Source organism: Salvelinus alpinus, chromosome 6 (assembly GCF_045679555.1).
Source record: "Salvelinus alpinus chromosome 6, SLU_Salpinus.1, whole genome shotgun sequence".
Lineage (NCBI taxonomy): Eukaryota > Metazoa > Chordata > Actinopteri > Salmoniformes > Salmonidae > Salvelinus > Salvelinus alpinus.
Genome location: NC_092091.1, coordinates 36034308 through 36062215, shown reverse-complemented (window position 1 = coordinate 36062215; position 27908 = coordinate 36034308).

Sequence of the window (27908 nt, the reverse complement as noted above, 5' to 3'; positions counted from 1 at the left end):
TATTCAACAACTGAGGATTAAACTGAACAAGTTCCACAGACATGTGACTAACAGAATGGAATAATGTGTCCCTGAACAAGGGGGGGGGGGGGTCAAAATCAAAAGTAACAGTCAGTATCTGGTGTGGCCACCAGCTGCACCAGCTGCATCTCCTCCACATGGACTGCACCATATTTGCAGTTCTTGCTGTGAGATGTTACCCCACTCTTCCACCAAGGAACCTGCAAGTTCAAGGACATTTCTGAGGGGAATGGCCCTAGCCCTCACCCTCCGATCCAACAGGTTCCAGACGTGCTCAATGGGATTGAGATCCGGGCTCTTTACTGGCCATGGCAGAACACTGACATTTCTGTCTTGCAGGAAATCACGCACAGAACAAGCAGTATGGCTGGTGGCATTGTCATGCTGGAGGGTCATGTCAGAATGCGCCTGCGGGAAGGGTACCACATGAGATTGCGTTGAGATTGCCTGCAATGACAACAAGCTCAGTCCGATGATGCTGTGAAACACCGCCCCCGACCATGACGGACCCTCCACCTCCAAATCGATCCCGCTCCAGAGTACAGGTCTCGGTGTAACACCCATTCCTTCGACGATAAACGCAATCCGACCATCACCCCTGGTGAGACAAAACCACGACTCGTCAGAGAAGATCACTTTTTGCCAGTCCTGTCTGGTCCAGCGAATGTGGGTTTGTGCCCATAGGCGACGTTGTTGCCGGTGATGTCTGGTGCGAACAGTCTGAGCACCGATGCAGGGATTGTGCGTTCCTGGTGTAACTCGGGCAGTTGTTGTTGCCATCCTGTACCTGTGCCGCAGGTGTGATGTTTGGATGTACCGATCCTGTTCAGATATTGTTACATGTGGTCTGTCCTGATCAGCTGTCCGTCCTGTCTTCCTGTAGCGCTGTCTTAGGTGTCTCACAGTACGGACATTGCATTTTATTGCCCTGGCCACATCTGCAGTCCTCATGTCTCCTTGCAGCATGCCTAAGGCACGTTCAGGCAGATGAGCAGGGACCCTGGGCATCTTTCTTTTGGTGTTTATCAGAGTCAGTAGAAAGGCCTCTTTCGTGTCCTAAGTTTTCATAACTGTGACCTTAATTGCCTACCGTCTGTAAGCTGTTAGTGTCTTAACAATCGTTCCACAGGTGCATGTTCATTAATTGTTAATGGTTCATTGAACACACATGGGAAACAGTGTTTAAACCCTTTACAATGAAGATCTGTGCAGTTATTTGCATTTTTATGAATTATCTTTGAAAGACAGGGTCCTGAAAAGGGGATGTTTATTTTTTTGCTGAATTTATATATATATATACACAGTACCGGTCAAAAGTTTTGACACACCTACACATTCAAAAGTGTTAAAGAGATTATTCAAAGTAACCACTCTTTGCCTTGATGACAGCTTTGCACACTCTTGGCATTCTCTCAACCAGCTCCTTGACAAGATAAGTGGTGCACTTCTCAGATCACAGGAAGCTGACCGTGTCCGTAGATTGGGAAAGCCTAGTGAGATTAGCTAGGTGGTCTTGGAGGATGAATACATTCATCCTTCAGGACCCATCAGTTAAGCTCTCCTTTTCCAGACGCTGCCTGGAATGGAGAACTTTGAAAGAGCTATTTGACTCCCCAATAGAGTGGTGGGAAATGGTCAAGGCCAGGAGCAAGGGCTATTTTGGGAGAATAGAGCAGAGAAAAGCTAGGGAAATGAGGGCCAGTTTTGAACATCACAACAAGGCCCTAAAACGTCTTAGCCTCCTCCAGCTAGAGGGGTGAGAGCTGGCCAAAACCAAAGAACACATTTCCACACTCTATCGGGAAGAACAGAAGAAGATCCAGCATAAGTCAAAACTCCAGGGGCTGGAGGAGGAGGAGGAGGAGGAGGAGAAATGCACCCGCTTCTTCTTTCGCAGAGCACAGTCAAAGCAAAAACCAGTCCTGTCCATATACAACAACCAAGGGGAGTCTGTGACCAACAGTGAGAACATCCTGGGGGTGGCCCATGACTTCTACGGTAGGCTGTATGACATCAAGCCTGCCAACGAAGCTCTCATGGCCACCATCCTAGATGGGCTAGACAGAGTCACCGATGGTGGCGAGAGTGAGAAACCCAACCTAAGCGCAGAGGAGCTCACCTGGGCTGTGCACTCCCTAAACAAACACAAAGCATCAGGACCAGACGGGATCCCAGGAGAGTTCTATCAGACCTTCTGTGACCTTCTCAATGACGACGTGGCGCAGGACTTCAGAGCAGTATATAGGAAAAATAACCTTGGTGAGTACATGCAACAGAGTACGGTCTCTTTTATCCCCAAGAAAGGGGACCTCAAGGATCTCCGGAACTGGCACCCCATTAACCTCCTCTCCGTTGACTACAAAATCATGACCAAGGTCCTTATCAAACGGTTCCAGACACACCTCCCCTCAGTAGTAGCCCCAGACCAGACCTGCAGCATCCCCGGTCAGTCCATTAATGACAACCTACTCCTGGTGAGAGATGTCATCCTGCACTCCCAGGAGCAGAGGTCCTCTTTGGACCATTTCAGTCTAAACCAGGAAAAAGCTTTTGACAGGGTTCACCATTGCTTCTTGCAAAGGGTTCTAACCAAGATGAATGTCCCCCAACACCTCATCTACTGGACGAAACTATGCTACCAGAACATCACAAGCAGAGTTCTGGTAAACAACACCCTCACAGACCCAATCCCCATCAGTTTGGGCGTACGCCAAGGCTGCCCCTTAGCCCCTCTGCTGTACGTCATCTACCTAGAGCATTTCCTCAAGAAAATCCGGTCAACAACCATAATTTTTACATTTTATTTCACTTTATTTAACCAGGTAGGCTAGTTGAGAACAAGTTCTCATTTGCAACTGCGACCTGGCCAAGATAAAGCAAAGCAGTTCGACACATACAACAACACACAGTTACAGATGGAATAAACAAACAAAAAATCAGTAATACAGTAGAAAAAGTCTATATACAGCATGTGCAAATGAGGTAGGATAGGAGAGGTAAGGCAATAAATAGGCCATGGTGGCAAAGCAATTACAATATAGCAATTAAACACTGGAATGGTAGAATGTGCAGAAGATGAATGTGCAAGTTGAGATACTGGGGTGCAAAGGAGCAAGATAAATAAATAAATACAGTATGGGGATGAGGTAGTTGGATGGGCTATTTACAGATGAGCTATGTACAGATGCAGTGATCTGTGAGCTGCACTGACAGCTGGTGCTTAAAGCTAGTGAGGGAGATATGAGTCTCCAGCATCAGTGATTGTTGCAGTTCGTGACAATCATTGGCAGCAGAGAACTGGAAGGAGAGGCGGCCAAAGGAAGAGTTGGCTTTGGGGGTTACCAGTGAGATATACCTGCTGGAGCGCGTGCTACGGGTTGGCGCTGCTATGGTGACCAGTGAGCTGAGATAAGGCGGGGCTTTGCCTAGCAGAGACTTGTAGATGACCTGGAGCCAGTGGGTTTGGCGACAAGTATGAAGCGAGGGCCAGCCAACAAGAGCATATAGGTCGTTGTGGGTAGTATATGGGGCTTTGGTGACAAAACGGATGGCACTGTGATAGACTGGATCCAATTTGTTGAGTAGTGTTGGAGGCTATTTTGTAAATGACATCGCCGAAGTCGAGGAACGGAAGGATGGTCAGTTTTACGAGAGTATGTTTGGCAGCATGGGTGAAGGATGCTTTGTTGCAAAATAGGAAGCCGATTCTAGATTTAATTTTGTATTGGAGATGTTTAATGTGAGTCTGGAAGGAGAGTGTAAAGTTTAAACAGACACCTAGGTATTTGTAGTTGTCTACATATTCTAAGTCAGAACCGTCCAGAGTAGTGATGCTGGACGTGCGGGCAGGTGCGGGCAGCGATCGTTTGAAGAGCATGCATTTAGTTTTACTTGCATTTAAGAGCAGTTGGAGGCCATGGAAGGAGAGTTGTATGGCATTGAAGCTCGTCTGGAGGTTAGTTAACACAGTGTACAAAGAAGGGCCAGAGGTATACAGAATGGTGTTGTCTCCATAGAGGTGGACCAAAGAATCACCAGCAGCAAGAGCGACATCATTGATGTATACAGAGAAGAGAGTCGGCTTTGGAATTTAACCCTGTGACAGCCCCATAGAGACTGCCAGAGGTCCGGACAACAGGCCCTCCGATTTGACACACTGAACTCTATCAGAGAAGTAGTTGGTAAACCAGGCGAGGCAATCATTTGAGAAACCAAGGCTGTTGAGTCTGCCAATAAGAATGTTGTGATTGACAGAGTCGAAAGCCTTAGCCAGGTAGATGAATACGGCTGCACAGTAATGTCTCTTATTGATGGCGGTTATAATATAATTTAGGACCTTGAGCGTGGCTGAGGTGCACCCATGACCAGCTCTGAAACCAGATTTCATAGCGGAGAAGGTACGGTGGGATTCGAAATGGTCGGTAATCTGTTTGTTAACTTGGCTTTCGAAGACCTTAAAAAGGCAGGGTAGGATAGAGATAGGTCTGTAGCAGTTTGGGTCTAGAGTGTCTCCCCTTTGAAGAGGGGGATGACCATGGAAGCTTTCCAATCTATGGGAATCTCAGACAATACGAAAGAGATGTTGAACAGGCTAGTAATAGGGGTTGCAACAATTTCGGCAGATCATTTTAGAGAGGGTCCAGATTGTCTAGCCCGGCTGATTTGTAGGGGTCCAGATTTTGCAGCTCTTTCAGAACATCAGCTATCTTTCAGAACATCAGCTATCTGAAACTTTGGGCAAGTTTCTGTGGGGGGTGGAGGGCTGTTGATCGGGGTAGGGGTAACCAGGTGGAAAGCATGGCCAGAAAAATGCTTACTGAAATTCTCAATTATAGTGGATTTATCGGTGGTGACAGTGTTTCCTAGCCTCAGTGCAGTGGGCAGCTGGGAGGAGGTGCTCTTATTCTCCATGGACTTTACAGTGTCCCAGAACTTTTTGGAGTTTGTGCTACAGGATGCAAATTTCTGTTTGAAAAAGCTAGCCTTAGCTTTCCTAACTGCCGGTGTATATTGGTTCCTAACTTCCCTGAAAAGTTGCTTATCGTGGGGGCTATTTGATGCTAATGCAGTACGCCACAGGATGTTTTTGTGCTGGTCAAGGGCAGTCAGGTCTGGAGTGAACCAAGGGCTATATCTGTTCGTGGTTCTACATTTTTTGAATGGGGCATGCTTATTTAAGACGGTGAGGAAGGAATTTTTGAAGAACTACCAGGCATCCTCTACTGACGGGATGAGGTCAATATCCTTCCAGGATACCCGGGCCAGGTCGATTAGAAAGGCCTGCTCGCTGAAGTGTTTAGGGAGAATTTGACAGTGATGAGGGGTGGTCGTTTGACCGCAGACCCATTACGGATGCAGGCAATGAGGCAGTGATCGCTGAGATCTTGATTGAAAACAGCAGAGGTGTATTTGGAGGGCAAGTTGGTTAGGATGATATCTATGAGGGTGCCCGTGTTTACGGATTTGGGGTTGTAGCTGGTGGATTCATTGATAATTTGTGTGAGATTGAGGGCATCAAGCTTAGAATGTAGGGTGGCCGGGGTGTTAAGCATGTCACAGTTTAGGTCACCTAACAGCACGAGCTCTGAAGATAGATGGGGGGCAATCAATTCACATATGGTGTCCAGGGCACAGCTGAAGGCAGAGGGTGGTCTATAGCAAGCGGCAACGGTGAGAGACTTGTTTATGGAAAGGTGGATTTTTAGAAGTAGAAGTTCGAATTGTTTGGGTACAGATTTGGATAGTAAGACAGAACTCTGCAGGCTATCTCTGCAGTAAATTGCAACACCGCCCCCTTTGGCAGTTCTATCTTGACGGAAAATGTTATAGTTAGGGATGGAAATGTCAGGGTTTTTGGTGGACTTCCTAAGCCAGGATTCAGATACGGCTAGGACATCCAGGTTGGCAGTGTGTGCTAAAGCAGGAGGAGGCTTCTAATGTTAACATGCATGAAAACAAGGCTTTTACGGTTACAGAAGTCAACAAATGAGAGCACCTGGGGAGTAGGATTGGAGCTAGGCACTGCAGGGCCTGGATTAACCTCTACATCACCAGAGGAACAGAGGAGGAGTAGGATAAGGGTACGGCCAAAGGCTATCAGGACTGGTCGTCTAGTGCGTTTGGAGCAGAGAGTAAAAGGAGCAGGTTTCTGGGCGCGATAGAATAGATTCAAGGCATAATGTACAGACAAAGGTATGGTAGGATATGAGTACATTGGAGGTAAACCTAGGCATTGAGTAATGATGAGAGAGATATTGTCTCTAGAGACGTTTAAACCAGGTGATGTCACCGCATATCTGGGAGGTGGAACTAAATTGTGGAACTAAAAGGCATATTGAGCAGGGCTAGAGGCTCTACAGTGAAATAAGACAATAATCACTAACCAGGACAGTAATGGACAAGGCATATTGATATTAGGGAGAGGCATGCGTAGCCGGGTGATCAATAGGGGTTCAGTGAGTGGTTGGGCTGGCTGGAGACACGGCGATTCAGACAGCTAGCAGGCCGGGGCTAGCAAGCTAGCAGAAGGGCCTTAGAAGGACGTCTCGACGGAGGAAAGTCTGTTTTAGCCTCCGCGTGTGGTGACGTCGATAGACCAGTTGTGATGAATTAGTAGGGTTCCGAGTAGCAGAGTGGTCCAAAATAGGTATAGTGGCCCAAGAAATTGGCCGATGGATCTATACAGCTAACAGTCCAACATGCTCTAGACAGTTAGCGGGCAGCGGCTAGCAGCTAGCGGGCCGCGGCTAGCAGATGGGCATTCAGGGGACGTTGCGATGTGAAGGCCAGTTGAGTACCCCCTCGAGCAGATTACGTCGTAGTCCAGTCGTGAAGGATCGGCGAGGTTGTGTGCCCCGTACCAGCAGTAGAAGGGGTCATGGTATTGTAGCCCAGGAGTGGCTGATGGGCATCTTTAGCTAGCCGGGGGAAAGGGCCTAGCATGGGCTAGCTCCAGGCTAATTGGTGCTTGCTTTGTGACCGACGTTAGCCAGGAATAGTGTCTCGGATAGCAGCTAGCTAGCTGCGATGATCCAGGTGAAAATGTCCAGAGCTTGCGGTAGGAATCCGGGGATATGGAGAGAAAATAGGTCCGGTATGCTCTGGTTTGAGTCACGTTGTACAAACTGGCGAGAGCTTTCCGAGCTAAAGGTTAGCTGATGACCGCTAGCAGTGGTTAGCTGACTACTAGCTAGTAGCTAGTGAGCTGGCTAGCTTCTGTTGGGGGATTCTGGATTCAAGGTAAATAAAAATACTTTAGAAAAAAAAAGATCCACACCACATTGGGTGAGGCGGGTTGCAGGAGACTATTTTGAATTTGAGGTTAAGAAAAAATATATAAATAAAAAGATATGCGAAGAAAAAGATATAAAAAGATATATACATGGGACACGACAAGACGAAGGACAAAGACGTCTGACTGCTACGCCATCTTGGATTGTAAATCCCTGGCTATCAGATGCCAGGGGTCCAGGGGGAGAGGCATAAAGTGGCGGCGTACATGGACGACATCATCATCGTTGGCACAGATAGTCGCTCCATCGTGAACTGTACTGGTCACAGGACTGGCATGAGACTCTCACCACCTCTTTCCCTGTCAAAACAGCAAGAAAAGAGCAACCAGCAAGAAGATTGAATGCATGATGTTCACCTTTGTCTGGAGGAGCCAGATTGAGCGACTCAAGCACAGCACCCTGTACAAAGCAGTTGAGAACGGGGGGAAAAGGGGTCCCAGGGACTATCCAACTTGGTCACCAACATTTACTAGACCGACAGGAAAGCCAGCTACTTTGAACAGTACTTTGCCACCTCCATCCTCGGACTCGAACACACTGTTCCCTATTGCTGGGACCCTCCACCAGTGTACCTGGCGTGGAGAGGTTTTGCCTTCAGGACAAGTCTGTCCACGGCTGGGCTGGCATCCTGGAAGTACAAGGACATCATGGCCCACATACACTTCAAGTACACCATCGCCCACCTTAAAGCCAGCTCAGCCGTAGACCCGCAACAGGTATGGTTAAATGTCAATCTCATGAACGCCTGTGTATGGTTGCCTCTCCACTAGGAAATGTATATATAGATGGCACATAGAACGTACACAGAGCTGCCCCCACGGATGCACTGACACTGAAAACATCTAATACCAGTTTGTTGAGTGCTCTGTGGCCAGGTGGGTCTGGGCCCTGATTGTTCCTTCTGTCTCCCCCAACAGGTTGCTAACCCTACCTCGCTTGATGGCAGAGAACATCCTGAACAGTCCTCCCAGCGGATGCACCACAACCCAACTCCGCCAGCAGTGGAGGATCATCGGCACCATCGGTCCTGTGGGAGACAAGGAACCTCAGGGTCTACCAACAACATACCGTGGAACGAACAACCCTGAGGAGGATTTCCATGAACTAGTCAGGATTGAGGGAAAGATGAACGGAGCAAAGTACAGAGACATCCTTGATGAAAACCTGCTCCAGAGCACTCAGGACATCACACTGGGGCGAAGGTTCACCTTCCAACAGGACAACGACATTAAGCACACAGCCAAGACAACGCAGGAGTGGCTTCTGGACAAGTCTCTGAATGTTCTTGAGTGGCCCAGCCAGAGCATGGACTTGAACCCAATCGAACATCTCTGGACAGACCTGAAAATAGCTGTGCAGCGATGCTCCCCATCCAACCTGATAGAGCTTGAGAGGATCTGCAGAGAAATATGGGAGAAACTCCCCAAATACAGGTGTGCCAAACTTGTAGTGTCATACCCAAGAAGACTCAAGGCTGTAATTGCTTCAACAAAGTACTGAGTAAAGGGTCTGAATACTTATGTAAATGTCATATTTCAGTTTTTATGTTTAATACATTTGCAAACATTTCTAAAAACCAGTTTTTGCTTTGTCATTATGGGGTATTGTGTGTAGATTGATGAAGGGAAAAAAAATATTTAATCAATTTTAGAATAAGGTTGTAATATAACTAAATGTGGAAAAAGTCAAGTGGTTCGAATACTTTCCCAAATGTAATGTAAATACTGCTGGTCATTGGCACTAGCTCCCTGCACTGTAAATCTGCAGCAGTTTACTAACCACTATTGTTCAAGTAATGCACTGTCAATTCTAGAAATACAGCATGTTACTGTAGTCAGGTGTTTCAGTAATATGATGTATATTTTTGTTGCAGTAAAGGTCCTGTAAATCTACAGTATTTTACTGGCTACTGTGCTGTCAGTAATTTACTGTAAGAATTACAGGAAATATTTTACAGTGTATGCAAAGCATCAGCACATAGTTATTCCTTCCACTCACATTCACACACCAAGTCAATGTTCAGCTACATTACATGCTATTCAATTAAACATCAAGCTGATATATATTTGTGTTACAGTTACCGTCCTGTAAAGCTACAGTATTTTACTTGCTTCTGTGCTGCCAGTGATTTACTGTAAATGTACAGTAACCTACTGGCAAATGTGCTCCCAGTAATTTACTGGAAATATTACAGGAAATATTTTACAGTGTATGCAAAGCATCAGCACATAGTTATTCCTTCCACTCACATACCAAGTCAATGGTCAGCTACATTACATACTATTCAATTCAACATCAAGCTGATATATTAGCCTTCATTGTATTGTATTGTATTGTAGTCCTATTATATTGTATTGTACTGTATTGTGGGCCTATTGTATTGTATTAGCAGATTGTAACACATTGAGTTCTTAAAAGTAGACTTTCTTGAGTAAAATAGGTGAAACAGAGGTCAACAACACTGAAATCACTGGAGAGTAGGCCTAAAACAGTTTTTTATACAATGTTGCTACAATGTTATTCTCACTGTAAAGATTGGCACCATCCCTGAATTCATTTTAAACAACCTGCTACTACTAACAGGTTCATAACATATTACATGGTAGAAAAAAGACAGAGAGACAAATTTGCCTTAAAACGTTTTTAGAAAACAATTTAGAATGTAATTTTCTATTTGTTTGTTTTTTCAGTAATAAAAAACAGGCTGGGATGGGACAGTTTCATGAGGTGACACCACAGGGTAAGGCTGACGCGTCGGTCCGTGGGAAATTGACAGCTGGTGGAAAGTCAGCTGGTCAGTGATTGTGGAAAAGAAAAGAGTGACGCACTAGGCTATAGCCCATGTCACGAATTCCTGAATATGATATGCCATAGTATCCTATATGACGGAGAGAAGGCACTATAATTATTTAAGTAGTCACATGTGAACACTACAATGAAATGCTATAATTGTTTATTTTCTAAATAGACACCAACCAGAGTAACTATGCCTACATAATAAATGTTGTAACTATTAGGCTATGTAATAACTGTGTAACAAGCAACGTTATTTATTTTGTCTCACTTTGTTGTCGGCAATGTAAAAAAATCAAATGCTGTGAATATGGCCATATAGTATTTTAGCCTATAGCCTAAACCTGGTATGAAGTAACAAACAGCCTATAGGCCTAAGTCAATCACTGTGAGAAAAATGTCATGTTTTGATGGGGAAACCACAGTGTCATAATGTAATTCTGAAATATGGGTCAGTGGGTATCATACCATGGGCCTGGCCAGGTCAGCAACATTGGTTTTAGAAGTGGGGGGGGCATAACTTGGCGGCGGGTCTGGGGCTCCTCACATTTTTGGGGCACCTAAAGCTCATTTCCTGCATTTCTACACAATCTAATATGACCCATGGCACTTTTAAATGTCTCTATTTAGAACAACAAAAAGTAAGCAAAAATGCCCACAGTCATCAAGCTAGGTGAAAAGATAATTACTAAATATGTTTAAGGGATTGATAAGACTGAACTAAATCAATGATAATTCAATATTGTGTTGCACCTTTAACCAATAACCTAACAAATGAACAACTCTTAGAAATAAAGTACAAATACTTTTGATTGTCAACCTCTATATCAAATTTCAGTCAGTCCGCCCAGCCAGCCCGAGCCGCCTGCATGCCCGACCCCCACCAGTCTAGTCAATACCTCAACACAACTTCTTTACCATCTTTTTATGTCTCAAGGGATAGGTTTGGAAAACAAAAGTTTAAGAAAAGCACCCATACACCTACACATTAACACAAAGAAAAAGTACACCCTTCATATAATTCATATCATAGGCCTAATAGTACTGCTCTTTTTACTTGCACACAATATAGCTGGGTCACCCCGTTCTGCCCCTAGGGGTCCACGGCCCTGCAACACCCCAACCCAACACACTCCAAGGCTGGAGTGACAACCAACAGTACGACAGACCCCCAGGGCCAGGACTGATTAGCCCAGCAGCTAGGGATTGCCTAAATAGGTATCTCCCCTGACATGGGCATGTTTTCAATACAGACTCCTTTTGTCGTACAGTATTCCATATAAGACATCCAGATCTTATGAAAGTTGCACAGTATACCCTTCATCTTGTAATAAATCAAATCTAGTGATACATTACTTCACATTTCCTCCATCCATTGTGGGAGGATAACCAACCTTCCAATTAATAGCAATGCATTTCTTAGCCTCTATAAATGCTAGTTTCTTCTGATAACAGTCTCCAGTGTCAACATTTACAAGCAAACAAAAACAGGGAGAAGGGACAATCTGCAGACATGCTGAGATAAAATAACATACTCTGCCATAATTCAGCCAGTCTTCACAAGACCATAACATATGCAAATATGTCCCCTTTTGTGTTTTACATCTCCAGCAGAAAAATTACATTTCTGAGTGCATGATATTGAGTTCCACTGGAATATAGTACATTCTATGAATGGTCTTAAAATGCAGTAATTTATGTCTGAAATGTTATGAACATAAATGGGCATTCTAACATATCTGTATTCATTCATCATCATCAATAGCATCGCCCAGATCTTCCTCACATTTTTGTTTTACATGTTTTGCGTCATAGGGATACAGTTTGGAAATCAACTTTTAAGATTTGTCAGTCTGCCTTAAAATAATTTCAATCTTTGAAGCTTCTTGCTTGTCCAGTGTTTGCTGCACAGAGAGAATAAAGTGTTGTATCTGCAAAAGTTCACCTCTGCGCAGTCATAGACAGGTCTTCCCTGGCTTCCTGACCCTGATGAGACCTGTCACCATCTGATCCTTCTCAGATGAGGCATGACAAAGAATTACTTTGGTGTACATTATACATTAAATAATCCATGAATAGAAACATTGGTTCAATAATTGAAATGGCCATTATTCCCAGATCCCAGACTGTAGCCTCTCATCAACTCAAGATGGAACTTTGTATCCATTCACTGATTTTTATAATATACTGCAAAATTCACCTGAGCTCCGTAGACTGGCTGTCTGACCCTGCAGAGACATCTGTCACCATCTGATCCTGCTAAGACATGATGAGCATAGTGGTGTGTACTGACTGTGCACCATGACAGTGAAGCCTGTAGAGATGTTTATACTGTGTCAGTGTGAAAAATAGGTAATTAGCTAGGGAAACTGACAGATAATGTTACATTGGCATACTGACTAATAAAGACTCACATTGCGCTGAAAAAACATCTGAATATCAATCTTCAATTGTTTGGCTGCTGGTTTCATTGTTTGATTCAGGTCTAGTCTGATTGAGGAAAAATAATAGCTAAAGTTAGTGAGCTAGCTAGCTAACATTAGCCAACTTTTGGCTAGTTCTAGCTAATGGTACAATGGTACATAATAACATTTACTTCTGTTGAAACGGAACAAAAGAAAGGAATATGTTCTGGGATTCTTCCGATGGCATTGAGGAGTACCCCACATCAGTCACATGCTTCATCAATAAGTGCATCGATGACGTTGTCCCCACAGTGACTGTACGTACAGTACATACCCCAACCAGAAGCCATGGATTACAGGCAACATCCGCACTGAGCTAAAGGGTAGAGCTGCCGCTTTCAAGGAGCAAGACTCTAACCCGGAAGCTTATTTTAAAAAATCAAATCAAATCAAATCAAATGTATTTATATAGCCCTTCTTTCATCAGCTGATATCTCAAAGTGCTGTACAGAAACCCAGCCTAAAACCACAAACAGCAAGCAATGCAGGTGTAGAAGCACGGTGACTAGGAAAAACTCCCTAGAAAGGCCGAAACCTAGGAAGAAACCTAGAGAGGAACCAGGCTATGAGGGGTGGCCAGTCCTCTTCTGGCTGTGCCGGGTGGAGATTATAACAGAACATGGCCAAGATGTTCAAATGTTCATAAATGACCAGCATGGTCAAATAATAATAATCACAGTAGCTGTCGAGGGTGCAACAAGTCAGCACCTCAGGAGTAAATGTCAGTTGGCTTTTCATAGCCGATCATTAACTTCACTAGGGTAGGGGGCAGCATTCGGAATTTTGGATGAAATGCATGCCCAAATTAAACTGCCTGTTTCTCGGGCCCAGAAGATATGATATGCATATAACTGGTAGATTTGCATAGAAAACACTCTAAAGTTTCCAAAACTGTTAAAATCGTGTCCGTGAGTATAACAGAACTGATTTGGCAGGCGAAAACCTGAGAAAAATCCATTCAGGATTTTCTTTTTTTGTGTGTAGTTTTCTATTCAATGCCATTACAGTATCCATTGACTTAGGACTCAAATTGCAGTTTCTATGCCTTCCACTAGATGTCAACAGTCTTTAGAAATTGTTTCAGGCTTGTATTCTGAAAAATGAAGAAGTAAGAGCAGTCTGAATGAGTGGACCCTAAAGTGTAACAGAGCTTTTTCATGCGCACGACCGAGAGAGTGCGTTTCTTGTTTACCTTTTAAATTGACGACGGTATTGTCCGGTTGAAATATTATCGATTATTTAGGCTAAAAACAACCTGAGGTTTGAATATAAACATCGTTTGACATGTTTCTATGAACTTTACAGATACAATTTTGATTTTTTTGTCTTCCTGTTTTGACTGCGTTTGAGCCTGTGGATTACTGAAGAAAACGCGTGAACAAAACAGAGGTTTTTGGATATAAAGAGACTTTATCGAACAAAAGGAACATTTATTGAGTAAATGAATGTCTGCTGAGTGCAACCATATGAAGATCATCAAAGGTAAGGGATTAATTTTATCTCTATTTCTGACATGTGTAACTGTTCTACTTGGCTGGCTACTGTTTGGAATGATTTGTCTAGTGGGCTATGTTCTCAAATAATCGTAAGGTATGCTTTCGCCGTAAAGCATGTTTTAAATCTGACACCGTGGTTGGATTCACAAGAAGTTCATCTTTAAACCTATGTAAAATATGTTTCGTTTTCTGAAAATATGTTTCGTTTTCTGAATTTGGCGCCCAGCAGTTTCACTGGCTGTTGAAGAGGTGGGACGCTACCGTCTCACGTGCCCAAGAGAGGTTAAGAGTATCTCTACCGCTCCTGCTGTCGCTAGAGAGTTGAAAACAGCAGGTCTGGGACAGGTAGCACGTCCGGTGAACAGGTCAGGGTTCCATAGCCGCAGGCAGAACAGTTGAAACTGGAGCAGCAGCACGGCCAGGTGGACTGGGGACAGCAAGGAGTCATCATGCCAGGTAGTCCTGAGGCATGGTCCTAGGGCTCAGGTCCTCCGAGAGAGAGAAAGAAAGAGAGAAAGAGAGAATTAGAGAGAGCATACTTAAATTCACACAGGACACCGGATAAGACAGGAGAAGTACTCCAGATATAACAAACTGACCCTAGCCCCCCGACACATAAACTACTGCAGCATAAATACTGGAGGCTGAGACAGGAGGGGTCAGGAGACACTGTGGCCCCATCCGATGATACCCACGGACAGGGCCAAACAGGAAGGATATAACCCCACCCACTTTGCCAAAGCACAGCCCCCACACCACTAGAGGGATATCTTCAACCACCAACTTACCATCCTGAGACAAGGCCGAGTATAGCCCACAAAGATCTCCGCCACGGCACAACCCAAGGGGGGGGGCGCCAACCCAGACAGGAAGATCACGTCAGTGACTCAACCCACTCAAGTGACGCACCCCTCCTAGGGACGGCATGAGCACCAGTAAGCCAGTGACTCAGCCCCTGTAATAGGGTTAGAGGCAGAGAATCCCAGTGGAGAGAGGGGAACCGGCCAGGCAGAGACAGCAAGGGCGGTTCGTTGCTCCAGAGCCTTTCCGTTCACCTTCACACTCCCGGGCCAGACTACACTCAATCATATGACCCACTGAAGAGATGAGTCTTCAGTAAAGACTTAAAGGTTGAGACCGAGTCTGCGTCTCTCACATGGGTAGGCAGACCATTCCATAAAAATGGAGCTTTATAGGAGAAAGCCCTGCCTCCAGCTGTTTGCTTACAAATTCTAGGGACAACTAGGAGGCCTGCGTCTTGTGACCGTAGCGTACGTGTAGGTATGTACGGCAGGACCAAATCGGAAAGATAGGTAGGAGCAAGCCCATGTAATGCTTTGTAGGTTAGCAGTAAAACCTTGAAATCAGCCCTTGCCTTAACAGGAAGCCAGTGTAGGGAGGCTAGCACTGGAGTAATATGATCACATTTTTTGGTTCTAGTCAGGATTCTAGCAGCCGTATTTAGCACTAACTGAAGTTTATTTAGTGCTTTATCCGGGTAGCCGGAAAGTAGAGCATTGCAGTAGTCTAACCTTGTCACGCCCTGACCATAGATTGCTTTGTATGTTTCTATTTTTAGTTTGGTCAGGGTGTGATGTGGGTGGGTATTCTATGTCTGGGTATTCTATGTTGTAGGTCTAGGTTTTCTGTTTCTGTGTGTTTGGCCTGGTGTGGTTCCCAATCAGAGGCAGCTGTCTATCGTTGTCTCTGATTGGGAGCCATATTTAGGTAGCCTGTTTTCCCACTTTTGTTTGTGGGTGGTTGTTTCCTGTTTAGTGTTTTGTTTCACCTTTCAGGACTGTTCGTTTGTCGTTTTTGTTGTTTGTCAAGTGTTGTCGTATTTTATTTAAAAAATATGACCACTTACCACACTGCACCTTGGTCCTCCTCTCCTTCTCCAGATGACAATCGCTACAAACCTAGAAGTAACAAAAGCATAGATACATTTTTCTGCATCATTTTTGGACAGAAAGTTTCTGGTTTTTGCAATGTTACGTAGATGGAAAAAAGCTGTCCTTGAAACAGTCTTGATATGTTCGTCAAAAGAGAGATCAGGGTCCAGAGTAACGCCGAGGTCCTTCACAGTTTTATTTGAGACGACTGTACAACCATCAAGATTAATTGTCAGATTCAACAGAAGATCTCTTTGTTTCTTGGGACCTAGAACAAGCATCTCTGTTTTGTCCGAGTTTAAAAGTAAAAAGTTTGCAGCCATCCACTTCCTTATGTCTGAAACACAGGCTTCTAGCGAGGGCAAATCCTGCTATGCCCTCCGACGAACCATCAAACCGGCAAAGCGTCAATACAGGACTATGATCGAATTGTACTACACCGGTCCTGACGCTCATCGGATGTGGCAGAGCTTGCCAACTATTACAGATTACACAGGGAAGCACAGCCGAGAGCTGCCCAGTGACACAAGCCTACCAGACGAGCTAAATTACTTCTATGCTCGCTTCGAGGCAAGTAACACTGAAACATACATGAGAGCATCATGTGCTCCGCAGCCGATATGAGTAAGACCTTTAAACAGGTCAACATTCACAAGACCACAGGGCCAGACGGATTACCAGGACGTGTACTCCGAGCATGCGCTGATCAACCAGCAAATGTCTTCACCGTCATTTTCAACATCTCCCTGTCTGAGTCTGTAATACTAACATGTTTCAAGCAGACCACCATAGTCCCTGAGCCCAAGAACACGAAGGTAACCTGCCTAAATGACTACCGACCCGTAGCACTCACGTCTGTAGCCATGAGGTGCTTTGAAAGGCTGGTCATGGCTCACATCAACACCATTATCCCAGAAACCCTAGACCCACACCAATTTGCATACCGCCCCAATTTATATTACACTCCACACTGCCCTTTCCCACCTGGACAAAAGGAACACCTATGTGAGAATGCTAGTAATTGACTACAACTCAGCGTTCAACACCATAGTGCCCTCAAAGCTCATAACTAAGTTAAGGACCATGGGACTAAACACCTCCCTCTGCAACTGGATCCTGGACTTCCTGATGGGCCAACCCCAGGTGGTAAGGGTAGGTAAGAACACATCCGCTGCACTGATCCTCAACACAGGGGCCCCTCCTGTACTCCCTGTCCACTCATGACTGCACGGCCAGGCACGACTCCAACACCATCATTATATTTGACCATGACACAACAGTGGTAGGCCTGATCACCGACAACGACGAGACAGCCTATAGGGAGGAGGTCGGAGACCTGACCAGCATGGGTCCTGTGATCCTCAAAAGGTTCTACAGCTGCACCATCGAGACCATCCTGACAGGTTGCATCACTGCCTGGTATGTCAACTGCTCGGCCTCCGACCACAAGGCACTGTAGATGGTAGTGCGTACGGCCCAGTACATCACTGGGGGCCAAGCTTCCTGCCATACCAGGCGGTGTCAGAGGAAGTCCCTAAAAGTTGTCAAAGATTCCAGCCACCCTAGTCATAGACTGTTCTCTCTGCTACCGCACGGCAAGCGGTACTGGAGCGCCAAATCTAGGTCCAAGAGGCTTCTAAACAGCTTCTACCCCCAAGCCATAAGACTCCTGAACATCTAATCAAATGGCTACCCAGACTATTTGCACTACCCCCCCCCCCCCCCCCCACCCTTACGCTGCTGCTACTCTGTTATTATCTATGCATAGTCACTTTACATTGACTCTGTACCGGTACCCCTTGTATATAGCCCCGCTATTGTTATTTTACTGCTGCTCTTTAATTATTGGTTACTTTTATTTCTTATTTTTGGGGGATGGGGATATTTTTACCTACACCTGTTGTATTCGGCACGTGACAAATAAAATTGGATTTAATTTGTTTTTTTAGAGCTGAACTGTCTGTGGTAGCTACTAGCTAGCTAACTAGCTGCTAACAGTAGTAGTTCATTCACTTCAGTTGAGAGGGGATGAAACATGAGCTAACGTAACATGTCAGTTACACTACTAGCTCAGCACTGGGAATAAATAATTTTTTGTCTGTCAAACAACAGTTACTTTGCCAGCTAGATCAGTCAACTAAAGAGTAGCCAGTTTCTACTCTGCTTGCTTTTAAAACTCAGAGAAAAAGCATTACACAGACAGCAGCTGCCTCTGTTCATCTCTCCAGTGCTGGTCCTATAATGTAGCCTTTCAGAAGCGTTGCCTTCACACAGCCTGTCAACACCCTCTGCTCTGTGATGTCCATGCTGTCCTGAATCCAGCAGTCTGAAACTAGAAGACAGCCTACCACATGGTCCTAAAGCACACTGGAGCCGGGTTTTGTATAACAGTGCAATGATAAAACTTGAAGGACAAAAATGCAATTTCAGAATGTGTGGGGGGGGGGGGGGCTCATGTCCCCACCGGTCCCCATTGAAAGTTGTACACCTGGGCCTGGCATACAGATAGTGAAGTGGGTGCATGATTTAATATTAGTGTAGGATGCACAAACTGTCCCCACATTATAGTTAATGTTCAGTATCCCCGCCCACTCGGAGTTTGGCATGTCTTAAATTACTATATGGTTCGCACGCTGAGAGGAGTATGTTCATGGTTTGCTTGGGGGGAGATAGGTGAACGTTGTAGAGGTAAGTGGCAGAATGCAGCCTATGAATGAATGACTAAGCTTTCTACTGAGAAAGAGATGCTAATTTATTTTGATAGTTTATGATAGACAGGCTATAGCGTACAGTCTATAGGCGCCGAGCCTCTTATTGAATAGGCATCTCATTATAGTGATTTTAAAGATCATCAGGCATTTGACTGCTGTCATGATAGTCGTTTATTTTAGTGTCGTGTAAGCAAACATTATTATTGCGAAATATTAGATACAGAATACATTTTAGCCTACATTTCGATAAACATGCATTATAGAGTCTGTGTTATAAAGTGTGTCATAGTTTGTCGCAGGGTTTCACTACAAACTAAGAGTTGGGCAACCTGTTGGGTAGACCCGACGCAAAGTTCCTATGTTGTCCGTTTGTATTGATGAAAACCATACGTCACCTGTCTGTCGCGAATGTTGAAAGAAATTCAATTTGAACCTACTCTGCAGATTGTCAGCCATTCGTAAATTCACTCTGTCCATCTACTCCTAAATCAGAGCACTGAATGTGCCAGAGCGCAGAATAATTGATGAATTTACGAACGTGCATTACCGGTAGAATCTGACCGGTGTCAGTAGCCTAAAGGTCTGCAAAAAAAAACGTTATTAAATTATTGCCAGCAGCACAGTTAGTCACTAACGTTCTAGATAACATCAAAACAGCCTTACCAACTCTGCTAGAGCAAGTGAAATGGTCAGAGTTACGTTATCTCTCATTTGTGTCTGGAAGTAGCTACTGTAACAAGCTAGCCAACTTTAGCCAGTTAGCTTGGGTGCTTGACTGCTGTTGAGGTCAGAACGCTCGAATCAACCCTACTCCTCGGCCAGAGCGTCCAGTGTGCGCTCTGAATTTACGAGCAGACAATCTGATAACGCTCTGAATTTGCAAACGACCCAGAGCACTCTCTGATACACTGGAGGCAATTTACGAATGCAGACACCGCTGGAATGCGGTTTTGAAATTATAAACTGGATGGTTCGAGCCCTGAATTCTGATTGTCTGACAGCCGTGGTATATCAGACTGTATACCCTGGAATGTAATGAAATTCCAAAGATCTGGAAATCAGCATTTGTCCTACCACTTTAAAAGGGGGAGATCCAACTCTTAAATAATTATAGGCCAATCTCAAAGCTGTCACCCCTGGTGAAAATACTTCAAACCCTTGTGAGTGAACAGCTAAAATAGTTTTTATTTACTAACTCTATTTTATCAATCTACCAATCGGGCTTCAGGAAGAAGCATAGCACAATTACAGCAGCTATGAAGGTTTTAAATGATATCATTGAAACCCTTGACAAAAAACAGCACTGTGTCTCACTTTTTATTGATCTCTCTAAGGCTTGTGATACAGTTGATCATGCTATACTAAGGCAGAGATTGTCGAGTTGGTCTTTCGGAGCATGCAGTTGCATGGTTTGCTAACTATCTGTCTGATAGAACTCAGTGCACTCAATTTGATGGGCTCATGTCTGTTAAATTGTCTGTCTGTAATGGTGTGCCCCAAGGCTCTGTACTTGGTCCTCTCTTATTCACTATTTATATGAATAATTTAGACAAAAATGTCCAAAATGCGCAACTTCATTTTTATGCTGGTGATAATGTTATTTACTGTTGTGCCTCGTCTCTTACAAAAGCTTTCCAGAACTTGTAAACTGCTTTTTATACTGTTCAACATACCTTGTGTCAATTGAAGCTTATCCTCAATACTGACAAAACTAAACTAATGGTATTTTCTAAAGCAAGAAATAGACCTCTGAACTTTTCACCTATTATTACCTGTCAGGGCAATGCGATTGAGACTGTAACCTCATATAAATATCTTGACATTTTAATTGATGACGGCCTCTCTTTTAAATTGCATATTCAACAACTTACAAAAACATTGAAGCTGAAATCGGGATTTTATTGTAGGAATAAGGCCTGTTTTTCTTTTGAAGCCAGAAGGAGGCTAGTATCAGCTACATTTATGCCTTTACTAGACTACGGGGATATTTTATATATGAATGCTTCCGCTCAGTGTTTAAGATCAATTGACACCCTTCACCATGGCACTTTGAGATTTATTTTAAACTGCAAAACCCTTACGCACCACTGCACTTTGTATACCAGGGTTGGCTGGCCTTCTCTAGTCACTCGTAGGCTCAGTCACTGGTATACTTTTATTTACAAAGCCATTTTGGGTTTACTACCTTTTTATTTGGGCATTTTTATTGTTCAGAAATGTGGTGGGTACTCTCTTCGTTCGCTGGACTTCATCCTGCTAACTGTTCCAAATGTCCGAACTGAATTTGGTAAAAGGGCTTTCATGTACTCTGTATCATCATCTTGGAACGCCTTACAAAATACTTTTAAACTGGAAGAACTTGTCCCGATTGGTATTTTTAAATCACTGATGAATGATGTTGAGACTGATTCCCTGACCTGTCAATGTTTTTAATTAGCTGTTTTTGATTTTGTTATACTCTTGTGAATTCTAGGGTTTTTACTGGATTACTTGTAGTTTTTCATGTTGTTTGTCTGTAATTTTTGTAATGACTATCTTGGCCAGGATGCTCTTGAAAAATAGATTTTAAATCTCAATGAGCCCTTCCTGGTTAAATAAAGGTTACATTTTTTGTTTTATTTTTTATTTTTAAATACCACGGGTATGACAAAACATGTATTTTTACTGCTCTAATAACGTTGGTAACCAGTTTATAATAGCAATAAGGCACCTCAGGGGTTTGTGGAATATGGCCAATATACCACGGCTAAGGGCTGTATCCAGGCACTCCGCATTGCGTCATGCTTAAGAAAAGCCCTTAGCCGTGTTATATTGGCCATATACCACACCCCCTCCTGCCTTGTTGCTTAATTATAAATTGGGTGGTTCGAGCCATGAATGCTGATTGGCTGACAGCCATGGTATATCAGACCGTATACCACGGGTATGACAAAACATTTATTTTTACTGCTCTAATAACTTGTGGGGATCATTTTTTTTGACAGAGAGGAAGAGGATATGCTGCAGACCCACATTTGGAAGTCTGTTTATTAATATCAGGTGTGTCATTTCAGCTAAATTTAGGTTATGGCAAAGTGACAGCTTTGCCATAACCCCCCTCCCCTCCCTATTTTGAATAGGCTACGTAAGGTGTAGTCTCCCATCTGCATTCCCATGTTATTTCCAACAATTGGGATTTGAAGGTCAAGGTTAGTAGGTCAATTCCCACTATGATAATGCTATAATTGGATGTAGAATATTTTGAGGTGTTCAGAGATCTGTTCATTTTGTTTCTGTTGACCATATTCTTTACATTAGAGGATTTTTATGTGGTGATTTTAGGACGCTAGTGAGTGCTGTGTGTTAAGACATATTTTGGTAGGGTATTTCTATAACTCACGTCTAACTCATTATAATAGCCTTTTTTTTCTTCTAAAATAAATGTAGATATCCTTTGGGCCTACAGAATTAGCCAATACAGCCTGAGATTGGTTTGGATGCGGGTTTGATAGACGTCATCCATGACACAATTGTAGCTTACCATCCGGATAGTTAATAAAAGATGCATACTTGAAGAGAGAAGTTCTCCTGATATTTTTTAGACCTATCCATGCCAGTCACAATCAATAAATCGGAAGCCTTTCAACATTAGGCTACAATATTTTCTGCAGATTGTCTTTGGCTATCAGTCTACTGCACATGCACATACACACACAACATGAGCAGATTAACTTGGTCAAACATTTTATTTATAAAAGGTGATCAGAAAGAATGTGTCGGTAACTCTGCATTATAGTATAACTTATTTATTTTGAACGAAAGCCACAACTAGTACACGAATGAGTCACTTTATGCTGACAAATATCACACTTGACTCGAGCCTGGGGAATTCCTGATTCTACCTGGATTATGTTGGATAGGCTTCCATTAAAGAACACCCTCTGTTCTGTTAGACAGGTAACTCTTTATCCACAAATTTAGCAGGGGGTGTAAAGCCATAACACATACGTTTTTCTAGCATTAGACTATGATCAATAATGTCAAAAGCCGCACTGAAGTCTAACAAAACAGCCCCCACAATCTTTTTATTATCAATTTCTCTCAGCCAATCATCAGTCATTTGTTTAAGTGCTTGTCCTTGCCTTTAAGTGCTGTGAGTGTCCTTGCCTATAAGCGTACTGAAAGTCTGTTGTCAATTTGTTTACTATAAAATAGCATTGTATCTGGTCAAACACCATTTAAAAAAAAAAAGAAGTTTACTAAGGGTTGATAACAGGCTGATTAGTTGGCTATTTAAGCCAGTAAAGGGGGCTTTACTATTCTTAGGTAGGGAAATTACTTTTGCTTCCCTCCATGCCTGAGGGCACACACTTTCTAGTAGGCTTAAATTGAAGGTATGGCAAATAGGAGTGGTAATATCGTCCGCTATTACCCTCAGTAATTTTCCATCCAAGTTGTCAGACCCCGGTGGCTTATCATTGTTGATAGACAACAATACTTTTTTCACCCTCTTCCACACTCACTTTAGGTAATTCAAAATTACAACGCTTGTGTTTCATAATTTGGTCCGATATACTTTGATGTGTAGTATCAGCGTTTGATGCTGGCATGTCATGCCTAAATTTGATAATCTTGCCAATGTGATGAATGAGCAATCTGATTCAATGAATGATGGAGCGGAGTTTACCTTTTTGCCCAAAATTTAATTTAAGGTGCTCCAAAGCTTTTACTATCATTGTTTATGTCATTTATATTTGTTTCATTGTGTAGTTTCTTCTTTTTATTCAGTTTAGTCACATGATTTCTCAATTTGCAGTACATTTACATTTAAGTCATTTAGCAGACGCTCTTATCCAGAGCGACTTACATGTTTACCAATCGGTTGTGCAGCCAGACTTATTTGCCATTTATTTTTGCCCAATGCCTCTCAACCATACAATTTTTAAATTCCCCATCAATCCACGGGGATTTAACAGTTTTTATAGTAATTCTTATTAGTAACTGGAATAAACAATTTCATTAAATGTGTCAAGTGCAACATCTGGTTGCTTCTCATTACACAACACGGACCAACAAATATTCAACAACATAGGAATCACTACAAAACGTATTGTATAACCTCTTATACACAATATTAGGCCCAGCCTTTGGAACTTTGGTTTTCCAAGATATGGCTACTATATTGTGATCACTACAACCGATGGGTTTGGATACTGCTTTCAAGCACATTTCTGCAGCATCAGTAAAGATGTCATCAATACATGTTGATGATTTCATTCCTGTGCTGTTTGTAACTACCCTGGTAGGTTGACAGTCAGATCAGAGGCAGTAGGGATGACCACGTGTTCTGTTGATAAGTGCGTGAATTTCACAATTTTCCTGTCGTGCCAAGCATTTAAAGTGTAACGAGTACTTTTGGTTGTCAGGGAAAACATATGGAGTAAAAAGTACATTATCTTCTTTAGGCATGTAATGAAGTAAAAGTAAAAGTAATAAAAAGTAAAGACTCTTAAGTAGTACATTAAAAGTATTTTTACTTAAGTACTTTACACGCCACTGGTTACAGTTTGAAGCTTTCTCTTGAGGGGGCAGCCTGATGAAAGCCAGTCAATATTTAAATCATCCAGAAAATATACCTCTCTGTTGATATCACATTCATTATCAAGCATTTCAAAAATGTTATCCAGATACTGACTGTTAGCACTTTGTGGTCTATAGCAGCTTCCCACCAGAATTGGCTTTAGCTGAGGCAGATGAACCTGTAGCCATATTACTTCAACAGTATTTAACATTAAATCCTCTCTAAGCTTTATAGGAATGTGGTTCTGAATATAAACGACCACACCTCCACCTTTAGCATTTCTGTCTTTTCTGTAGATCTTATAACCATGTATTGCTACAACTGTATCATCAAATATATGATCTAAGTATGTTTCAAAGATTGTCAGAATATGAATGTCATCTGTTACTAGCAAATTATGGATTTCATTAACCTTGTTTCTTAAACTACATATATTAACATGGGCTATTTTTAGCACTTTTCTGGGATGCTTTATTATTATCGTGACAGTCTACAGAGGTAGACTGTCACGACTTCTGCCGAAGTCGATGCCTCTCCTTGTTCGGGTGGTGCTCGGCGGTCGACTTCGCCGGTCTTCTAGCCATCGCCGATCCATTTTCCATTTGTCTTGTCTTGTTTTCCCACACACCTGGTTCTCGTTTCCCTCATTATGTGTTGTGTATTTAACCCTCTGTTACCCTCATGTCTTTGTGTGGTATTGTTTATTCTGTTTCATGTATTGCGCACGTTAGTCTGTTGTACTGGGTTATGTTAACCCGTATTGTTATTTCGTGTTCACTTTGCTGTGTGTTTTTGGTTCGCCAAAATAAAAGGCTCCGTTGGCTACGCCATATCTGCTCTCCTGCACCCGACTCCTTTACAACCATTTACGCATACCTGACAGAATACCACACCCATTATGGAGTCAGCAGGAGCAGGTACCTATGGTAGCGGATGAACGTCTGTTCCACCTGAGGCAGGGGACGAGGAGCGCCCAGGAGTTTGCACTGGATTTCCGCACCTTGGCCGCCAGAGCGGGATGGAGCGACAGGGCCCTCATCGACCACTACCGTTGCAGCCTGCGTGAGGATGTCCGTCGGGAGTTGGCCTGCAGGGATACCACTCTTATCCTCGACCAGCTGGTGGACATGTCCTTTCGGCTGGATAACCTGCCGGTCACCCACGGACGTCCAGAGAGGGCACTGTCGATTCCATTTCCCAGCACCACCGCTCGGGTGCCTATGGAGCTGGGAGGTGCTGCGCACAGGGAGACCGGAGGAGGGGCTGTCACGTGTACCATCTGTGGCCGCAGAGGTCACACTGCTGGTCGGTGCCGTGTTGGCTCCTCTAGGGTTCGAGGAGACAGGTTTCATTCGCTCCTCTATATCCCCAGCTGGTGCAGGCTTCTTCTTCTTCACCAAACTGGACCTCCGCAACACTTACAATCTGGTGAGAATCAGGGATTGCCAGACTCCAGCCACCCTCGTCATAGACTGTTCTCTCTGCTACCGCACGGCAAACGGTACCGGAGCGCCAAGTCTAGGTCCAAAAAGCTTCTTAATAGCTTCTACCCCCAAGCCATACGACTCCTGAACAGCTAATCAAATTTGCATTGACCCCCCCACCCCAAATTTGATTTGATTTTGACACACTCACTCACTCATCCCTGTCGCATAGGGCAGCAACAAAGGCTCTCTATTTCTGTCTGTCTCTGGCCGTCTTCTCCACCATGCCCCAGCTCTGGTGATGTTGTTGGAGCTCTGTCTCGATTGTTTTTCGCCACAATGTCTTGGGCCTCCCCCTTTTACGTCTGCCCTCTGGATCCCCGACACACAACACAGGTTATTAGGATTCAGATGCTTCAGAGCCTGTTATGAGGCGCATACAAACTGCTTGCCTCTTCTCCTTTGTATTGTGGCAGTTTTTCCAGGAGCACTAAAACTTTAATAAACCCTTCATAGATGCTTTATAGGCATTTTATAACACTTACTAAACTCACATTTTGCATGTGATGCACTCAATTACAATATTGTGAAAGCTTAGGAAATATAGCGTTATTGTTTGAAAAGTACATTTGTCTTCACTGTGATGAATAGAACACTGTATTTGTTTTTGTGTTTTTCTTCCAGGCACTTCCAAGAAGGTGAGCTCAACCTCAAACCACATTCACCACCTCTATAATATCCAATATGGCTGAAGGAATGCCTTCATGGACCTCCGACAGGTTTGTTGATAAAATGTACATTTCAAAGAGAAGTATCAGGAAAAACGTAATGAACAAAATGCATTACGTTTCCCACGTGCCCTCAGAGAATGTAACAGTCAGCACTGCTTACAAAGTGGAAAGTGACTCTAACCCATCTGATACTGACGATACCGACTCCCTCTCAGGTAGTAGCTTCACTGGGATGATTTATTTAAACCCACAAACACCTACCTGGACTCTAGCTGAGAAGTTTACTGAACTCAACTCTGGAGAAGACAAGAGACTGTCTACCTATCAGGACCTCTGTGGTCCTCCAGGTTCACCCACGGCCATTGAACATAATATTCCCAATAGGAGAGGCTCTACTGGCGTGTATGGGGTCTACTCAGACTCATCACAACAAGAGGAAGGCAACATCAAGAAGGTTTCTAAAAGGAGACTGCAGAGGAAAGTGTCTAGCGGGAATCCTTCCGATCTGAAGCTGCGTCTGGTGAGAGAGATCAGTCCCAAACCCAACGAGGCTCCGTCTGATGTGCGTTGTGATGTGCGTGAGATGTTTGATGTGTGTGGGAAAAAGGGAAATGGGAAGAGTGGAGTATCACTAGTAATTCCCCCTCCATTAAACAAGGCTGTGGCCATGATTGATGCCTGTGAGAAGAATAAGGTGCCTATAGTGTTTACTGCCATGAAGAAACGTGGTGTAGAGGGAGACACAGAGAACCGGCCCTATAAGTGCACTCACTGCAACTGGGCCTTTAAGAAGTCCAGCAATCTGCAGAGTCATCTGGATACTCATAGTGGCCTGAAGGCTCATGTGTGTGACTTATGCGGCAAGGCCTATTCCCACCAGGGCACACTGCAGCAGCACAAGCGCCTGCACACCGGAGAGAGACCGTACCACTGCCCCTTCTGTGACAAGACCTACATCTGGTCCTCCGATTACCGCAAGCACATCCGCACGCACACCGGAGAGAAGCCATACGTGTGCGAGACCTGTGGCAAGGACTTTGTGCGCTCCTCGGACCTGCGGAAGCACGAGCGTAACATGCACACCAACAACAAACCCTTTCCATGTACGCAGTGCGGCAAGACCTTCAACAAGCCGCTGTCCCTGCTCCGCCATGAGCGGACCCATCTAGGCGAGCGGCCCTTCTGCTGTTCCGTTTGCGGGAAAGCCTTTGCCGTGGCCAGCCGCATGGCAGAGCACCAGATGGTGCACACCGGGGTGAGACCCTACACCTGCCTGGTCTGTTCCAAATCCTTCACCAAGTCCTCCAACCTGCTGGAGCACCAGGCCGTGCACAGCGGCATCCGCCCCCACAAATGCTCCCAGTGCAGGGTGGTGTTCGCCATGGTGTCTCGCTTGGTCCGTCACCAGTGCGTCCATACCGGAGAGAAGCCCTTCAACTGCACAGGCTGCAGCATGTCCTTCAGCCGCACAGCTGCTCTGAAGCGCCACCAGGAGCAGACGTGTGCCGGGAGGATCTTTGTAT